A 16500-nucleotide genomic window follows, 5' to 3' on the forward strand; every position below is an offset into this window, starting at 1 on the left:
CTTATGCAAATCAATAGCCATTATGCACATTTGCATGTTTTGCCCTGAGATTCCTGTGCTTTAAACATCCCGCAGATGTTCTTTTTGAATGAAGCAAATTCATTTCCCCCTATTTTCCTCCAAATATACCAGGGGTGCGGGTGGTTTTGCCCAGGAATGACGTGAAGGAAACAGCTCCAGAACTCAGGGGTCAGCCAAGGAAAGGGTTTGGCAGGAGATTCAGAACAGACCAAAAGAAGTCTTCTCATCCACGTGACACATAATTAATTTAAAGGATTGGCTGCTACATAATGCAGGGATGGCTACTGGCTCGGTGGCTGGGCTTGCCTTAACCCCTTGCTTGTGAGCTGCCCAGAGGCATTTGTTCAGCCAGAGTGGGAAGGAGGAACCTAGAAGAGAAGGACCTTTGGCCTGAACCAGCAGGGTAGCTCTTAGGTTATTTGATTCATATTCCCTGCAATGGCTACATGGACGGAAGGCATTACCTATCCCTCTGAAAATGTGCATGGATCAGCCTTTGCCAACCTGGTGCCCTCCAGATGTTTTGGACTACAACTCCCATCAGCCCCAGTCACCACTGATGCTGAGACTGAGAGGAGTCCAATACATCTGGAGGGCACCTTGTTGGTGAAGGCTGCCTTGTTGGTGAAGGTTGTGAAGTCTATAAGAACAAAGAGGTATGGAAAAGAAAGGTCTGTAGCCACTACCGGACGAAGGCCTATGGGTGATTTTATTGCACAATGGGACTGCTTTGTACTCTGTGGAAATGAAAATAAAGGACAAGCACAATCTCCAGTGCTCACGGCAAGCCATGGACGGACATTTTGGGATAACATATGAAGAAGACCATTTAAAGATACAAAATACGCATTGTAGTTAGTTGATGGTAGGAAGCAAGAAAATTAGTCCTCTGCACTGGGTGCCAAATTTCTTTCTGTGTCCTTGTTATATAAAATAATAAAAACATATTTAAAAGAAAAAGAGAAGACACAGAGAGGGCAACATGGCAGGAAGTCATAAAGGAGTGAGTGGTAACTTTTAGAGCTTCAGTGCTTTTGCAGGACATTGGTTTCAACTCTCACTTCCATGAGGTCTAGAAACTTGACTTTAGAAAGAAGAAAAAGAGTTTGGATCTGTCCAACCCCTTGCAGCCTCCCTGTTCATCTTGGCCCATCTCCAGTGTGATCTGGCCCTAGTCTTGTTACTTAATTTCTACAAAGAGCTGCAGGGCACCTAGGAGTCACATCCTATACTAGGGGTAGATAACAAATGCCCTACAAAAGCTGTTGGACCAACCAACATTTCTGCATTGCAGGGGGTTGGACTAGATGGCCCTCAGTGTCGTTTCCAACTCTACAATGCTATCATAACGCTCATCAGCCCCAGCTAGCATGACCATGGTCAGGATTGATGGGAACTATAGTCCAACATCTAGAGGGTACTCCATTGGCTACTCCTGCCCTATGCCATAGAATAGCCATGTTCAAACTTTCAGAGGAGGCTGTCTGTTACTTCTCTGCATGAGTCCCTGCTCACCTCCATCCAGCAGCTACTCACAGAGAAATGTAAGGGGCAGGCTCTTTTTCAAAGTAAAAACAAAGGCATGCCTCCCATTTTTAATTCAAAATAAAACATGCATGCCTCGCCTGTCAGATAGAGTGGTGGGGAATGCTGTCTTAGGAGCCCTGTCTTGCAACTCCCAACGTGTTGGAGGGGGCTGCAGCATCTCAACAGTGAGGGAAAGGCACTTCACACATGCACACTGCATGTCACAGGATGGAGCTCTTGCACTGAAAATTGTAACCCTCCTTTTGTGGGCTGTAACAGGCAAGTATACAGCTTCTATGGAAGTTAGGCATGAGGTTTTTGTGTGTTTGTGTGGGGTGTGGGGTGTGTGAGGTGTGGAGATGTTAATGCATCTAAGAAACCCCAATTATGCTGAAGGTGCCTTGGAGTTACCCCTGCACAGGCTGATGCAGGAGAGGAGGTACCACAGAGAATATGGCTGTCCCCATTTGCAGAGATTCAGCGCTTTACATTGCAACTGTCAACTAGGACACGTATATTTGTGGCAGTTGGGGATGGCTGTGTATTTCACCCCTGCTGGAAGCCACATTCCTTGATCAGGAAGTCCCTGTTCCACATGGTTCCAGCCAGTAGGGATCAGAAGGCACTCTGCATATGCTCAAAGGCACACACCAATAGCATTTCATATGCTCCAAGGCTGAGACTTGGCACTGAAAACAGATCTGAGTCCAGGGAAATCCCAATTAAGCCCTGTGTGACTCTTTCAGGTCTGGCCAACTCGGCTAACATGGAGAACAAAGTGGGCATTGTCCACACTGGTGCTAAGGATTTTTACAGTTTTTTACAATTGTAGTAAATGAGAGCAGGGTCCCTCGAAGGAAGCATGCTTCCCTTCCTAGACCCTTTGCTGTGTGGCTTTTCCCTTGTAGGAATTGTCAGCTTCCTGGAGTACCACTGCTGTGTCGTGGTGAGCCTCCTTGACAGCCAAGTGGTCCTCCTTTCTCATAAATGCAGAACGCCTTCCTCCTTTGCAAACCCTGGACTCTTGAGCACCAATGCCAGAAGGATGCATCCTTACTATCAGCCGTACAAGGCTCTAGTTTAAGGTGCTAAAAGCAGGGGGTTGGAAATGTGGGGAGGGAGAGAGGGAGAGGGAGAGAAAGGAGAGAGGGAGACAGAGAGGGAGAGAATCCCCCATCTTGGGCACGAGAAATGCAAGAAGGCTACTGTACTAATAAACTGAATGCCTTTGCCTCCATTCAAAGCATCCCTCTCTTTAGATATATTTTTTTAATACAGTGATTCTATTCAACAATATGCCAAAAACAAAAAAGCCACAACTGCTGGAATCCGGTTGGATCCCCTCCCTTTGGAAACAGTTTTTTTTAAAAAAAAAGAAAAAAAAGAAAAATCCACTTGATCACGAGCCATCAGATGCAAAATATAATTCCATCCCTAGACTGAGTGGTGGAGGATAAATGTTTTTAAATCCACACGCAATCAAAGAGATGATGAACCACAGTTCTAAATAATACCCGTTTCTAAACCTGCAGGGCCATTAAAAAGCGAAATTGTGCATTTAGTGTGATGGAGCAATAACAACAACATCCCGATCCTCAGACCTCATTATCTGCTAGCACCATTTATAAATACCCTCGTTTCCATTTTGATGCTATTACCGTTATGATTTCTGAAGGGGAGGGTAATTCAAAACAAGGAATTGGGAACAAGAGGCTGGAATCCTATTTGTAATCAATGAAAATAATAGTCGAGAACAAAGAGCATTTGTAAGCCTCCATTCACTGTTCTCCCCCCGCGCCCCAGTAAAGCACCCTTCCCCCTCCATTGCTGGGAGTGGGGATACCTGCGCGCCCGTTTCAATGGGCATCCATCTGACAGGCAAACCCACAAGCCCATCGGGCGACTACTACGCCTTGCCACGGCAACCCGGGGTGGGGATAAATGAAAAGGCTGGGTGCCTTTTTGGGGTGCCTGGCTCCTGGGGAACACACCCACCCCAGAAACCTCCGGTGGGAGTAGACGGCGGCATGCCGAGGCTCCGTGCAACGGAGGCACAAACGCGACCCTCGGTGCTTCGGTGGGGGCCGGGGGTGGGGCGCGCAAAGGAAACCGACCCGTGGGCTCGTGGGTACAAATCCAGCACAGAACCCCCCTTATTTTAAAGGTTTGCCTTCTGCCTTCCGATCGGTGCCTGCCCCGCCCCGTCGAGCCTTTTGGGTCTGGGGGCTGCAGCTGGAGCAGCAGCAGGTGCAAAGATGCCGCTGGAGGAGGGAGCATCCTTGCCTGGAAGCGGCGGCGGGGGGGGGGCTGTTGCTTTGGCACCATTTCATTGCTCCCTCCCTCCCCCGCCGCCAGGTCATTCCCTTCTCCCACCCCCAGGCTACAGGGTGCCCCCTTCCCCTCCCCTCCCCCTCCCCCAGATGCTGCCAGAGTGCCATGGCGCGGAGGAGATGTGGGGAGAGAAAATGCCCCGGCCGCCTCCGCCCTCCCTCCCTACATCCCCTCCATACACCGCCTGCCCCCCCCCCCGGTCTAACCTTACCAGGCGGCCTGAGTGGGTCGGAGCGCACAGATCCGACCTCCGCGCGTGCACAATGGCCGAACTGCCCAGGCAGCCAGCAGAGGAAGGAAGGCGGGAGCAGGAGCCCGAGCCGAGCGAGCGAGCAACCGCCGACCGCCAGTCCCTCCCTCTCTTTCCCTCTCTCCGGCGACAGCAGCGCGCAGACGCCGCCCCTCGCCCAGCCTGGATCGGGACCGCCCCGCGGCCAGGCGCGCCCACGCGGACGGAGGGGTGGCACGACCCTCTCCCCGTCCACACGCACAGGTGGCCACGACGGGGAAGGGGATCATGGGGGGAGAAGGCCCACAATTAGCCCCCTGGCATGGGTACTCCCCCTAGATGCTGGCGGAGGCTCCCTAGAGAAGGCCCACACCCATCCCACACCCAGGCCAGCAGAGCGGCCAGAGGTATCCACCGCCCCCCGGAGAAATGCCCACGCCTGAGCCTCGTAGTTGGCATCCTCTTACAAATCTCAAACTCTCTCTCCCCCCCCCCCATCCAAGCTGCTCCCTGCCTGCAGCCTAGCACTTATCATGGACCCCCCCCCCCACACACACACTGCCTTGGCCAACCTGGTGCCATCCAGAGGTTCTGGGATACAGACAGTGCCTGGCTAAGGCTAATGGAAGTTGGGCGCCAGGTTGGCAAACGATGATCCATGCACATTTTCGGAGGGATAGGTAATGCCTTCCGTACATGTAGTTATCTCAGAGCCTGGCCACACCACTGACTCCATGTGCATACAGGAGCCTCTGTGGAACTGGTGTCAGGCCTGTTATCTGCTGAACCTCAAAAATTCTACGCACAGCTTGGCATCAGATAAGGTTCATGCAGCAGCCATCATTTGCCATAGATAGCACACCTTCCTATAGAAGCTGGCACTATTCTGGAGCTTGCCAAAGTCACACCAGCCTGACACAAATCACACCCATCCCACACACCTCCATCGGAGCATCAGAAGAGCTTATCTGCTCCCAAATCAGTCCAGCCTTTGGTGCAGCTTCCCATTCATGCTGTGGCCAACCCCCGCCTATTCTAACAAACAACAGCCTTCTCCTATTGCTTGTCCCACCCCCAGGTATACTCCCTCTAAACATAGAAGCTTTATCTCTTTTCTTGCAACACTGAATTTTCCAAACTGCAAGATGATCATCTTACTTAACAGAACGGAAAGGGCACTCTGCAGGTGACTCAATTACCGTCTCTTCTTTTATTATTACAACAAGCCTTGCAAGGAAGTCCACAAAAAATAGCAGACCGTTGTTTGTTAGTCCATCTGCCTACAGAGTCATTTGTGGCACTTGAATAAAGGGGGAAAGAATCAGCTCTTTCCCAAAGTGCAAATGTTTTCTTCCACCTGCTCACCTGGAAGGGAGTCTGATTCACCAAAGGTGAACCAAAGGAGTGGCTATTTACAGGTGGCCGTCTTACAACAATCACAAATTCCAGAGTCCTGCTCTGAAAAACAGGCGCTGCCTATGAGCCCTGCCTCAAATTAAACTTAAGGGGCAGCAACCTAGTTTTCTGGGAAAGAAAATCAGGCTGCTGCCTCTCTGTGGAAGATGTCGCCTTCCCTGCAAGTAGCAGAGCAGTGCTGCTGCTTTCAAAAAATCAGCCTGTGTCCAAAAAAGTATGTGCCATTCAGGAGTGCATGGCAGAACATGTTTTCCCCTTGACTCATAACACTAGAACTCATGAATATGCCATGAAGCTGAATGTTGGAAGATTCAGGACAGATACTTTTTCAGGCAGTTAGACTGTGGAACTCACTTCCACTGAAGGCAGTGATGACCAGCAACTTGGATGGCTATAGTTAGACAAACTCATGGAGGAGATGGCTATCAATGGCTACTAGCCAGGATGGCCGTGTTGACCTCAACTGCCAGAGGCATCATGCCTCTGAATACCACTTGCTGGGAACCAAAGAAGGGGAGAGTTCTCTTGCACTCTGTTTGGGGGCTCCCAGAAGCATCTGGCTGGCCGATGTGAGGACAGGGTGCTGGACTAGATGGCCCATTGGCCTGATCCAGAGGGTTCTTCTTAGGTTCTTATGTTTATAAACACTGATGCACCTGCTTGATGAAAGGAATCCCAATCAAGCTGTGGGACCACAGCAGCTTCCTCAAAAAGCACCATTTAGCTGGGGGTGGGGAGCCCACATTGCAAAGGTGTGGCATGCAGAAGGTCTCACGGTTGATCCCTGGCATTTCCAATTAAGAGAGTCAGGTAACAGGTAGTTTTATTTATTTCCATTTAACGAAATGTGTCACTTAGTAAAAGCAAACAAACCTCTAAGTGGTTCACATAAAAAAATATAAAATATTCATAAAGAAAATACCAATAAAATCGGCAGGCTTGGAAAAGCAAGTAAGCATAATCAAATTATGAAAATGTAGATAAGAATGAACAGAGATGGGATGGAAAAGACCCTCCCCCCCCGTGCCCAAGACCCCAAGGAGCTACTGCCAATCAGAGTAAACAATGCTGCCATCGATGGACCAGCCGTCAGGATGAGGCAGCTTCCCATTTGACAGTGGGACAGAAGATGGTGGGCTCTCCTTCATTGGAGGTTTTAAAGCAGAGTTTGGATGGTCATCGGCCAGGGATTCTTCAGTTGTGATTCCTCTATTTAAAAGAGGTTGGACTAGATGACCCTTGGAGTCCCTTCCAATGAATTATTTTGTGCAACATCCCACAGAAATGAACAGAGGCTCCCATGCTCTTGCACAGCTTCTCGTCTTTCTGAGGTGAGCCGGTGGTGGGATGGGGGAAAATATGTACACCTCTTGGAGAACTTTAAAATGACAGCTTCTTTAGGACAGGCACAGGATTTCCTGTTGACCTTCTGTGTTCAGAGTCAGTAAACCTCTAAAAGCCAACTGCTGTGAACAAACAACAGAGAGTGGTTCTTGCTGTTTGGCGGCAGAGTGCTGACCCAGCGTTTGTTTTCCTAAAACAAGCTTGTTCTGTGGGATTAGGTGGTGTTATGCCCTCTCTCTCCCATGACGGCTAACCCCCTACAGGCCGACTCTTCATTGGCTTTCGCTCTGTTCTTTGCATCCACAGAGATGTTTCTTTTCTCAGACCAGCAGTGCAGGGAGTAGTTGCATAGAGACCCATCCAAGGACCAAACCCCCTGAAAGGATGACAGAGTCAGGCACGGGCATAGCCATGTCTATATGTATTAAAAATATCCAAGAAGGTTTTCTGAGGAAGCACATGGTGAAGCTGCTGCCACTACCACACTTTCCTTCCTCCTGGATCCAGTCCAAGGCCTTTAGCATTAAGGCAAATCCTCTAACACGCCAAGAGAGAAGTGTGGGATTAATTAAAAACAGTACAGACCAAACATTTATGCTAATTCACGTAACACAAGGCAGGACCTTACAAGATCCGCTTACTTTGTTAAGAACTTTTCCCCAGGAAGTTCGGACTTTGGCCAGGCTGCTTTCTGAAATACCATTTCAGAGGAAACTGACAGCCAGCCTCTCTTCCCCTCACCTGGGAAACCCAGCCAGATGGGCGGGGTATAAATAATAAATTATTATTATTATATTATCACCTCCATTTGTGTACCTTCCAGCCTGATGAAGAGTTCAGGAGAACTCAGAAACTTACACACTATTTTGTGTTGTTTTGTCTTAAAATTGCTCTAATATGGTGATTTTGGAACACTTAAAATTGGTGATTGTTTTTAAAAATACCTTCAAATACCAGATCAACATCCACAGCTGTTTCATTTTGCTCAGCAAGAACTGTATGGTTTTTTTCTCACCCTTCCATGAACTGTTAGGTGTCACTCTTCTGTCCCTTTCTCAATCTATATTTTCCTTTCTTTTTTCTCATTAGCTCTTAGCTTAATCCAACAACTGGAATTGAACTCCAGCAGCAACATCGCCCCCCCCAATTGGCCCTCCCTGCTGTGGATTTCCACAACGCCCCCAATCTGCCAAGCCTAATGGCCGTTTACATTTTGAATTGATCTGTAAGAGTCTCTTGGGATGCAAAAGCCTTTCAAGATATTTAAATATTTCCTCCAGTACTTGGATTGTGCTTGATTGGATGACTCAAACCGGAATGGATGCTAGCAAATGCTGCAAGATATGATGATTTTCTCTCTTTTTAAAAGAGCTTAGTCTTCTCTTCCTTTGTCTTATTTTAAGTGCAGTTTTCCCCTCACATTCTTTGTGGCAAACTAGCAATTATCACGACAGTGTGTGTCAGCCTCTGGAAGTGGCATCACACTGCAGCTCTGTTCCCCACTGTATTTTTTCACTTACTGGTTCACAATTTATTTCAGCATCGTTGTGGCAAATGACTTTGCACAAAGGCAAAATGGCCAGTCATCACCTGGCTCTCGAGCAAAGCTTTTTTGCTCTTTGCTCTGGAAGTCCTACTTGACCCTTGGTAATTTAGGTTGGACTGAGGTTGTTCAGCAGCAAGGCCAGGGTGGGGATATGGGCTCGCTGCATGCTCCAAGGCACACCCTCCTTTATTCATCCTGACATGTTCCAGGACTGAGTCCTCTGGGTCAAAAGCCACCCCCTGCATTTCCTGGGTCTCCCCTATTTTTCTTTAGTGGTTCTGAGCTTGGAGCACCAGACCCTCCAAGTGTCCCTATTTTTCAGGGACATCCCTGATTTAGAGAAGCCATCCCAGTTTCTGATTTGATCCCAGAATGTCCCACTTTTCTTTGGATGTCCCCAGTGGCGTAGCGTGGGTTGTCAGCACCCGGGGCAAGGCAAGTAATTTGCGCCCCCTAGCCCGTGGATTTGCGCCCCCTAACCCCCAGATGTTGCGCCCGGTGCGGCCGGCCCCCCTGCACCCCCCACGCTACGCCACTGGATGTCCCTAGTTTCACTGGAGAAATGTTGGAGGGTATGGAGTTATCTAACCCCTGAGCCATCTGAAGACAATCCTGTATAGGGAAGTTTTTTTTAATGCTTAATGTTTTAATATGTTTTTATATATGTTGGAAGCTACCCAGAGTGGCTGGGACAACCCAGTAAGATGTGTAGGGTATAAATAGTAAAATAATCATTATGGAATGGGACATCCCTATTTTCATCGGAGAAATGTTGGAGGGTATAGAGCACTATTCTAGAGTTTGCATACAGCCAGACCAGGGATGAGTTTTCAAAGGGAGTACTAAACAGATTTGGGTCAATGGTTATTTATATCATTCACAGCCTGCACCAACATTCAGTACATCCCCTGTTTCCCTTCTCATGGCAGGACTCTTTGATGTCTGTTTTTATTATTTTTTCCTCCAGAGCTGCTTTTGGTCCTCCTCTTCAACTCTTTTCTGTTCTGGCATCTTCCTAATCCCCCTGACTGTGTTTGTAAAGAGAAGAAGAAGAGGAGGAGGAAGAGGAGGAGGAAGGGAGCTTGCTGGGCAGCCTTAGGGCAGAGCAGGAGAGAGGCTGGCCTAAGGAAAAGTTAGGAATGTGCCATCGGTGGGCACAGTTCAGTGATTTTGCTTAAAGGATCAAGTTTCTGTCCCTCATTAAGGCAAATATATGTATCGAAGCATATGGGTGATATCTGCTGAAATCTGAGGGCCAGAGCAATCAGATTCTTGGTTGTAGGGCACAACTCAATGACTGGCAAAGCCAGCATTATATATGCAAAACAGCAAGCATGTAAGTTTGTATAATAGAGCAAACTCCATTTCACTCTTTAAAAACCCATTTCTACTGTTTTATTAATAAAGTTGGATAGGTTAGACTATGTCCGGCCTTTACTGAGCATTCATTCTGATTTTTTTTTTAAAAAAAACAACAACAACCAGGTTATATGACAATGAGCATTCATTCTGATTTGCTTCTGTGGTGTTTATATGTCTTCCCATTAATTTTTCATTCATTTATACACTTTTCAAAGCATTTCCCGTCACTTTCCAAACTGTAAAAAGTCTATGATTTGGGTCTCTCTCTCTTTCTCTCAGATTTGTTGTGCTATGACAAGAGAGTGCTTCAATCCACTTTAATTCCACAAACCTCAAGTTCCCATATACATACCTGCGTACTCTTCTCTCTATGCACTTGAATCCCTCCTGCGAAATACTTGCAGTCTGGAGGCACCCTAAGAGCACTTCCCTATTTGTCAAAGTTTAAAATGGAAAATGTGCCTTATTTGCCTAATGCATATAAGCTGCAGAATTTGGATGCAGAATTACCTTTTCACACGGGCTATCCCATGGCCACCGTTCTTATTCTTACTCTTCTATATTTATTTATACCCTGCCTTTCCCGACAGGACTCAGTGAGGTCTTATTAAAAATAAGAACCACTAAAAACAGAAAAAAATCATTAAAAAATTTAAACATTGATAGAATTAAGACGAGATACATATATAAAATCTATTAAAACCATACCAATAAAAACAGCACAGCACCATACCTTTCATTAAAGCAGTCCCCCCAAGCCTGTTGGAAGGGTCTGCTGTACAAGTCCTGTTGCAGTGGAGAGGAACCGCAGAAACCTGCAGAACAAGTTCACAGCCAGAGCTAAAGTTCTGTTAGATGCTGCAATTGGTGCACCCTGGAAGCTGGTCTTCCCTTGCTCCCTTCTAGCTCCTTTGGTCTGTCACTAACAGGGGAAATGGAGCATCTGTGTCTCCCACCAATGAAACTTTGACAGGGGCACACCAAGCAGCTTCCTTGCTGCAGGACCCATCTGTGTTACAGTAATTAATCCATCTGGGACCTGAGCAAGGAGGGAGTGGCCTGCACCTTCCAAAGTGGAGCAATTTCCGAGGGACGAGTTGAAGAAGAAGAGGAGCCACCAGCTGGTCTTTTGGAAAGAAGATGCACCTTGTAGGGGTGGTCCTTCACAACAACATCTTAGCTGCACTTCCACTTCACAAATGGAAAGAAAGAGGAATCCCTTTCTGCATAATGGAACCACTCCAGCTCCTTGTAATAATAATAATATTATTATGATAATTTATTATTTATACCCAGCCACCCTGGGCGGCTCCCAGCAAAATATTAAAAACATGATAAACATCAAACATTAAAAACTTCCCTAAACAGGGCTGCCTTCAGATGTCTTCTAAAGTTTGTTTATTTCCTTGACATCTGATGGGAAGGCGTTCCACAGGGCGGGTGCCACTACCGAGAAGGCCCTCTGCCTGGTTCCCTGTAACCTCACTTCTTGCAGTGAGGGAACCACCAGAAGGCCCTCGGAGCTGGACCTCAGTGTCTGGGCTGAGCGATGGGGGTGGAGACGCTCCTTCAGGTATACTGGGTTGAGGTCGTTTAGGGCTTTGAAAGTCAGCACCAACACTTTGAATTGTGCTCGGAATTGTACTGGGAGCCAATGTAGGTCTTTCAGGACCTTGAATAACCTTGAGTGCCCTTTCCTGACCCCTTTTGCGTTCTCATAGAATTGTAGAGTTGGAAGGGATACCAAGGGTCATCTAGTCCAGCCCCCTGCAATGCAGGTTCTGACATGTCCTATTTGAGGTGCAGCGACCAGAATGATATTCAAAGTGCAGTTGCACCACAGATTAGTGGAGTGGCGTTATGATATTGGCAGTTTTAATGCTGAACCCCCATCACTCCACCTAGCACATCTGTGCTGGCTGGGATTGGTGGGGGTTGTAGTCTAAAACATTAAGCGAAATAGAATGGAGAAAACAATTTTCACAGTCAGCACTTCCATCAAAACTTCCTGCTGCGGATCTGCTCCTCTTATAAAACAGGTAGACTATTGCATGCCTTTTCACAAGCACCCCTCAAAGCATTGCTGCTCCACGCCTGGAAAGCAGGTGGAACAGAAAGGGAAGTGGTCAGGGCATGAAGCACCTGATCTGCCTTGTTCTGTCCCATTTTCCAATAGGCCTCTGTTTTTTTGATCTTGCAGCCTCATTGCAAGGCCAGAGCGCAGCTGTGGAAAGGCAGCCTGGCATAATTAGCTGCTTGCTTTCCTCTGCGGGCAGCGGGGGGAATTAACACACTCAGCCAAGTGAGGATTTATTGCTGACTACACACAGTGTGAGGACGGGAGCATTATGCTCATGACTGTGTTTGCAGAGAGAGAGAGAGAGAGAGAGAGAGAGAGAACACACACACACTCTTTGCTTTATATTCATGGATCCTGCTAACCAGTGGGAGGACACTTCTCTTTCACACACTCAGTTAAATCCAGTCCTTCTGCTTTTTCTGTTTGCCACCTTTAGAATTCTGGGTTTTAAATGCAAAATTTTGGGGGGGAAAGGGTGTTGGGTCTCTAACAACCACCAGCCACACACTAACATACATACCTTAGGTAATGCTATAACATCTCATGTATGACACACACAGGAGAAAATGTACAGGTATTTGAATTTTTTTCCTGTTGTATTTCTTAAACGTGTCACACACACACATACCCTGTGAAATTCATTCTTAATGAATGAAACAAGTCACACAAGGGTAAAGATTTAGCAATTAAAAAAGATCAAACGCACAAGGTCCTGCTTGGCCTCTGCCTTATCCATTTTCCCTCCTCTCATCCTCTCTGGAGCTGGGGGTGGCAGGCAGGGGGCATTTCTAAGGCTGACTGATTTGTACTCCCAATTTGTTTCAGGAACTTTCCACATTACAGCAGTGATAATATATCATCACAGGGAGCCCAGTTTTTCTGGAGGGACTCTGTGCTACAGGGCACTTTGAATGAAAAATTAATCCTGACCCAGTGGAAGCTGTAATAAAATGTTGCAGGCAAGAGTGAGTCTGTTCATGGTCCTAGCCAAACATGCCCTCTTCTAGGATACTTATTTCAGCCTCTACCAACCTGGCGCCCTCCAGTTGTTGGTGGACTGCAACTCCAATCAGCCCCAGCCAGTATACTTTATTCCACCACCCCTGCTAGCCAGCATTGTGCACACACTGAGCATGTTCAGTCCCCATTGGTTTTCTTCCCTATTGCTGCAATCTTTGGATTTCCCACAAACATGCTGAGACTTCCTTCTTGAGAGAGAATGGGGGCCATTTTGGCTAGATAAGGGTCCATATTTGGGTCCACTGATTGGATATTAGTAAAGGACCCCTGGACAGTTAAGTCCAGTCAAAGGTGACTATGGGGTGCGGTGCTCATCTCGCTTTCAGGCTAAGGGAGCCAGTGTTTGACCACAAACAGCTTTCCGGTCATGTGGCCAGCAGGACTAAACCGCTTCAGGCACAACAGAACACTATGACGGAAGCCAGAGCGCACAGAAATGCCACTTACCTTCCTGCCGCAGTGGTACTGGTGTACTTTCTGCTAGGTTGGCAAAAGTTGGGACAGAGCAACAGGAGCTCACCCCATCATGTGAATTTGAACCACTGACCTTCCAGTCAGCAAGCCCAAGAGGCTCAGTGGTTTAGACCACAACGCCACCTGCTCCCTTGAATATCGCTTGAATATTAGTATATGGCAGTTGTAATGTGGGAGGTAACACACACACACACTTGGAGGATTTGCAGTACTGCATCAGTCTTGGATTTGCATGGACAAGAGAAGGAAAGTTTTAAAATGATGGTTTTAAATAACAGCGGAGAGTTGAGGAAAGGAAACAGAAATAGTGATTTTTTAAAAATTGCAGAGTAAATGATGATGGGATAACACCGAGGGAAAGAGTGACAGTTTAAAACAAGGTTTGAGTGCCATGAGAATGGAGCTGGGAAAGGCACTGTTGTGTTAGTTTCAAGAGTTGGAAAGGACCACAAGGGTCATCTAGCCCATCTCCCTGCAATGCAGGAATTTCAGTTAAGGCATCCATGACAGACGACTATTCGCTTAACAAACTCCAATGAAGGGAGAGTCTACCACCTTCTGAAGGAGTCCATTCCACTGTCAGACAGCTCTTACTGTCAGAAAATTCTTTCTGATATTTAGCCGGAATCTACTTTCTTGTAATTTGAAGCAATTGGTTTGAGTTCTACCCTCCTGAGCAGGAGAAAACAAGCTTGCTCCATCTTCCATGTAGTAGCCCTTCAGATATTTGAAGATGGCTATCATATCTCCTTCCAGTCTCTCCTCTTTTCCAGGCTAAACATACCCAGCTCCTTCAACCATTTCTCATAAGGCTTGGTTTCCAGACCCCTGATCATATTGGTCTCCCTCTTCAGCACATGTTCCAGCTTGTCAACATCCTTAAATTGTGATTCTCAAAATTGGGCACAGTACTCCAGGAGTGGTCTGATCAAGGCAGAATAGAGTGGTATTATTATTATTATTATTATTATTATTATTGATACTCTGCCCATCTGGCTGGTTTTCCCCAGCAACTCTAAAAAACATATATAAAAACATTGTAAAATATCTAGCATTAAAAACTTCCTGATACAGGGCTGCCTTCAGTACTATTATTTCCCTTGATCCTTACACTGGACTACTTTGGAGGCAGCCTAAAATAGCATTAGCTTTTTTTGCTGTTGCATCACTGTTGACTCAGGTTAAGCCTGTAGCCTAGATCCTTTTCACATATACTACTTGCAAGTCAGATGTCCCTCATCTTATATTTGTGTAGCTGGTTCTTCCTGCCTAAGTGTAGAACTTGACATTTTGTTCCTAATGAAATTCATTTTGTTAGTTTTGGCCTAGTTCTCTAATCTGTTAAGTCAATCTTTAATCCTGGTTCTGGCTTTGGGTATGGTCAGTCAATGAGCTACAAATCCACCTAACAGTAACTTCATCAAAAGCCTTACTGAAATCAAGGTAACATTTTGTCTACCGCATTCTCATGATCCACCAAGCTTGTAACTCTATCAGAAAAAGAAATGAGATTTGCCTGGCGTGACTTGTTTTTGAGAAACCCATGCTGGGTCTTAGTAATCACAGCATCCTTTTCGAGGTGATCACAGGCTGACTGTTTAATTATCTGTTCGAGGATCTTCGCTGGTATCGACATCAAGCTCACCAGCTGGTAATTACCTTCCCACAATCATGTATTGCACTCCTGATACCATGTATTGTCTTCAACAGGAAGATCTATATTAAATATAGGAAATTAGAAAAGGTATTTTGTGAACAAGCAAACATCCATATATGTGCAACCTCCATCAGCTGAACTTACCCTTTTAAACTGAACAAGGTAACTGACAGGCTTGCTTTTAAGGTTCTATTCATCTTAAGGTTACAGGGGGTGTCTGCAAAGGGCCTGCATGGTAGAGGCGGAATGCATGGAAATTTGGGGGGGGGGGGTCTGTGTGCAAGGGAGAGTTGAGAAAAGTGAGTAGAGCAGAGAGGGGGAAAATGGGGCAGAAAAGGAGGTGGCACAAACTTAGGGGTGAAGCTGAAAATGGATGCAAGGTGGGGCTGCAGAATAGTAGTTTCAGAAATGGAGTTGGGGAAAGTGAAAAGCAAGCTTAGAAGTTGCATGGGGTGAGAAGGGGAAGCTCTATGGCAGGCACCCCCAAACTTGGCCTTCCAGCTATTTGGGACTACAAGTCCCATCATCCCTAGCTAATAGTACCAGTGGTCAGGGATGATGGGAAATGTAGTCCCAAAACAGCTGGAGGGCCAAGTTTGGGGATGCCTGCTCTATGGGTTAATATGAGGGGGGAATGGCAGGGGGTTGGGTAGCAGTGTGAGCAGGGACACAGCCCCTATTATTAATCTTTATGTATCTACAGAGACAGGCAGGCAGGCAGGCTGGGGCGGGGGGGGGGAGAGCGCCTGTCAGAAAGGTAAACAGGGAGCAACCAGGGAACTGTGTGACTTTATTGAAGTGGCAGGTAAGGTTTAAAAGCAACATTTCCTTGCTTCCCAGCAGATGACAGATGACAGTTCTAGGCTGGTAGGTATGGCAGAAGGGAACAGAATCCCAGCCTGGAGCTCTCTACCTGTAAATAAACATGAGTTGATCCAGCTAAAACTGGCCCAAATCCTTTGCAGTAACCTGCAAATCTCAATACAGGTATTACAGAAGATCAGGCAACCAAACAGCTGGTCCCTGCATACCTCAGACTTGCAGAACTACATGACAGCTCCTAAAATGATATAGCTGGCTAGCTAGAGACTGAGACAAGGGATTTGAGGAAGAGAAAAGGGGGTTCTGAGAATTCCACCAAGCATGAAAGCAGAAGATTGAGAGCATGAAAGTAGAGACCCAAATGCACAGAGGCCTCCTGTTTCCCTGAATGAAATCCCAGAAGCCTTTGGCCTCCTCCAGTAATAAAACTTCCCAAGTTACTGACTGACAACAAAACAAGAAACTCTGGGCAATTTGGTAGCCTTTTTGCCACAAATAACTATTGCACACTCTCTGAGAATTCAATTACTCAACAGAGGATCTCCACTTAAAGAGGTCTGTAAGAAGGAAAATGGTTGCTATTTATTTATGCAGGGCTATGAGCGTGTGCTACGCACCATAGAGGCTGTGGGGGCAACACCCTCTGTCCAATGGCCCTCTGCTAGAAAAGA

The 16500-nt window shown here is 46.8% G+C and overlaps 1 protein-coding gene across 3 annotated transcripts in view; it reads right to left on the reverse strand.

Annotated features, from left to right (window-relative positions):
- MACF1 (microtubule actin crosslinking factor 1) overlaps positions 1–4204 on the reverse strand; it is a 301663-nt gene extending 297459 nt beyond the window's left edge. For 2 of the 3 annotated variants that reach the window (XM_082229488.1, XM_082229497.1), the window contains exon 1: positions 4091–4203. The gene's annotated coding sequence lies outside the window, so the exon portion shown is untranslated. Of the gene's footprint in view, positions 1–4090 lie in introns of all 3 variants that reach the window. The other variant, XM_082229489.1, reaches the window with a different exon arrangement.
- Positions 4205–16500: the final 12296 nt, after the last annotated feature.

The sequence above is a fragment of the Podarcis vaucheri genome (assembly GCF_965113315.1).
Source record: "Podarcis vaucheri genome assembly, chromosome: 7".
Classification (NCBI taxonomy): Eukaryota; Metazoa; Chordata; class Lepidosauria; order Squamata; family Lacertidae; genus Podarcis; species Podarcis vaucheri.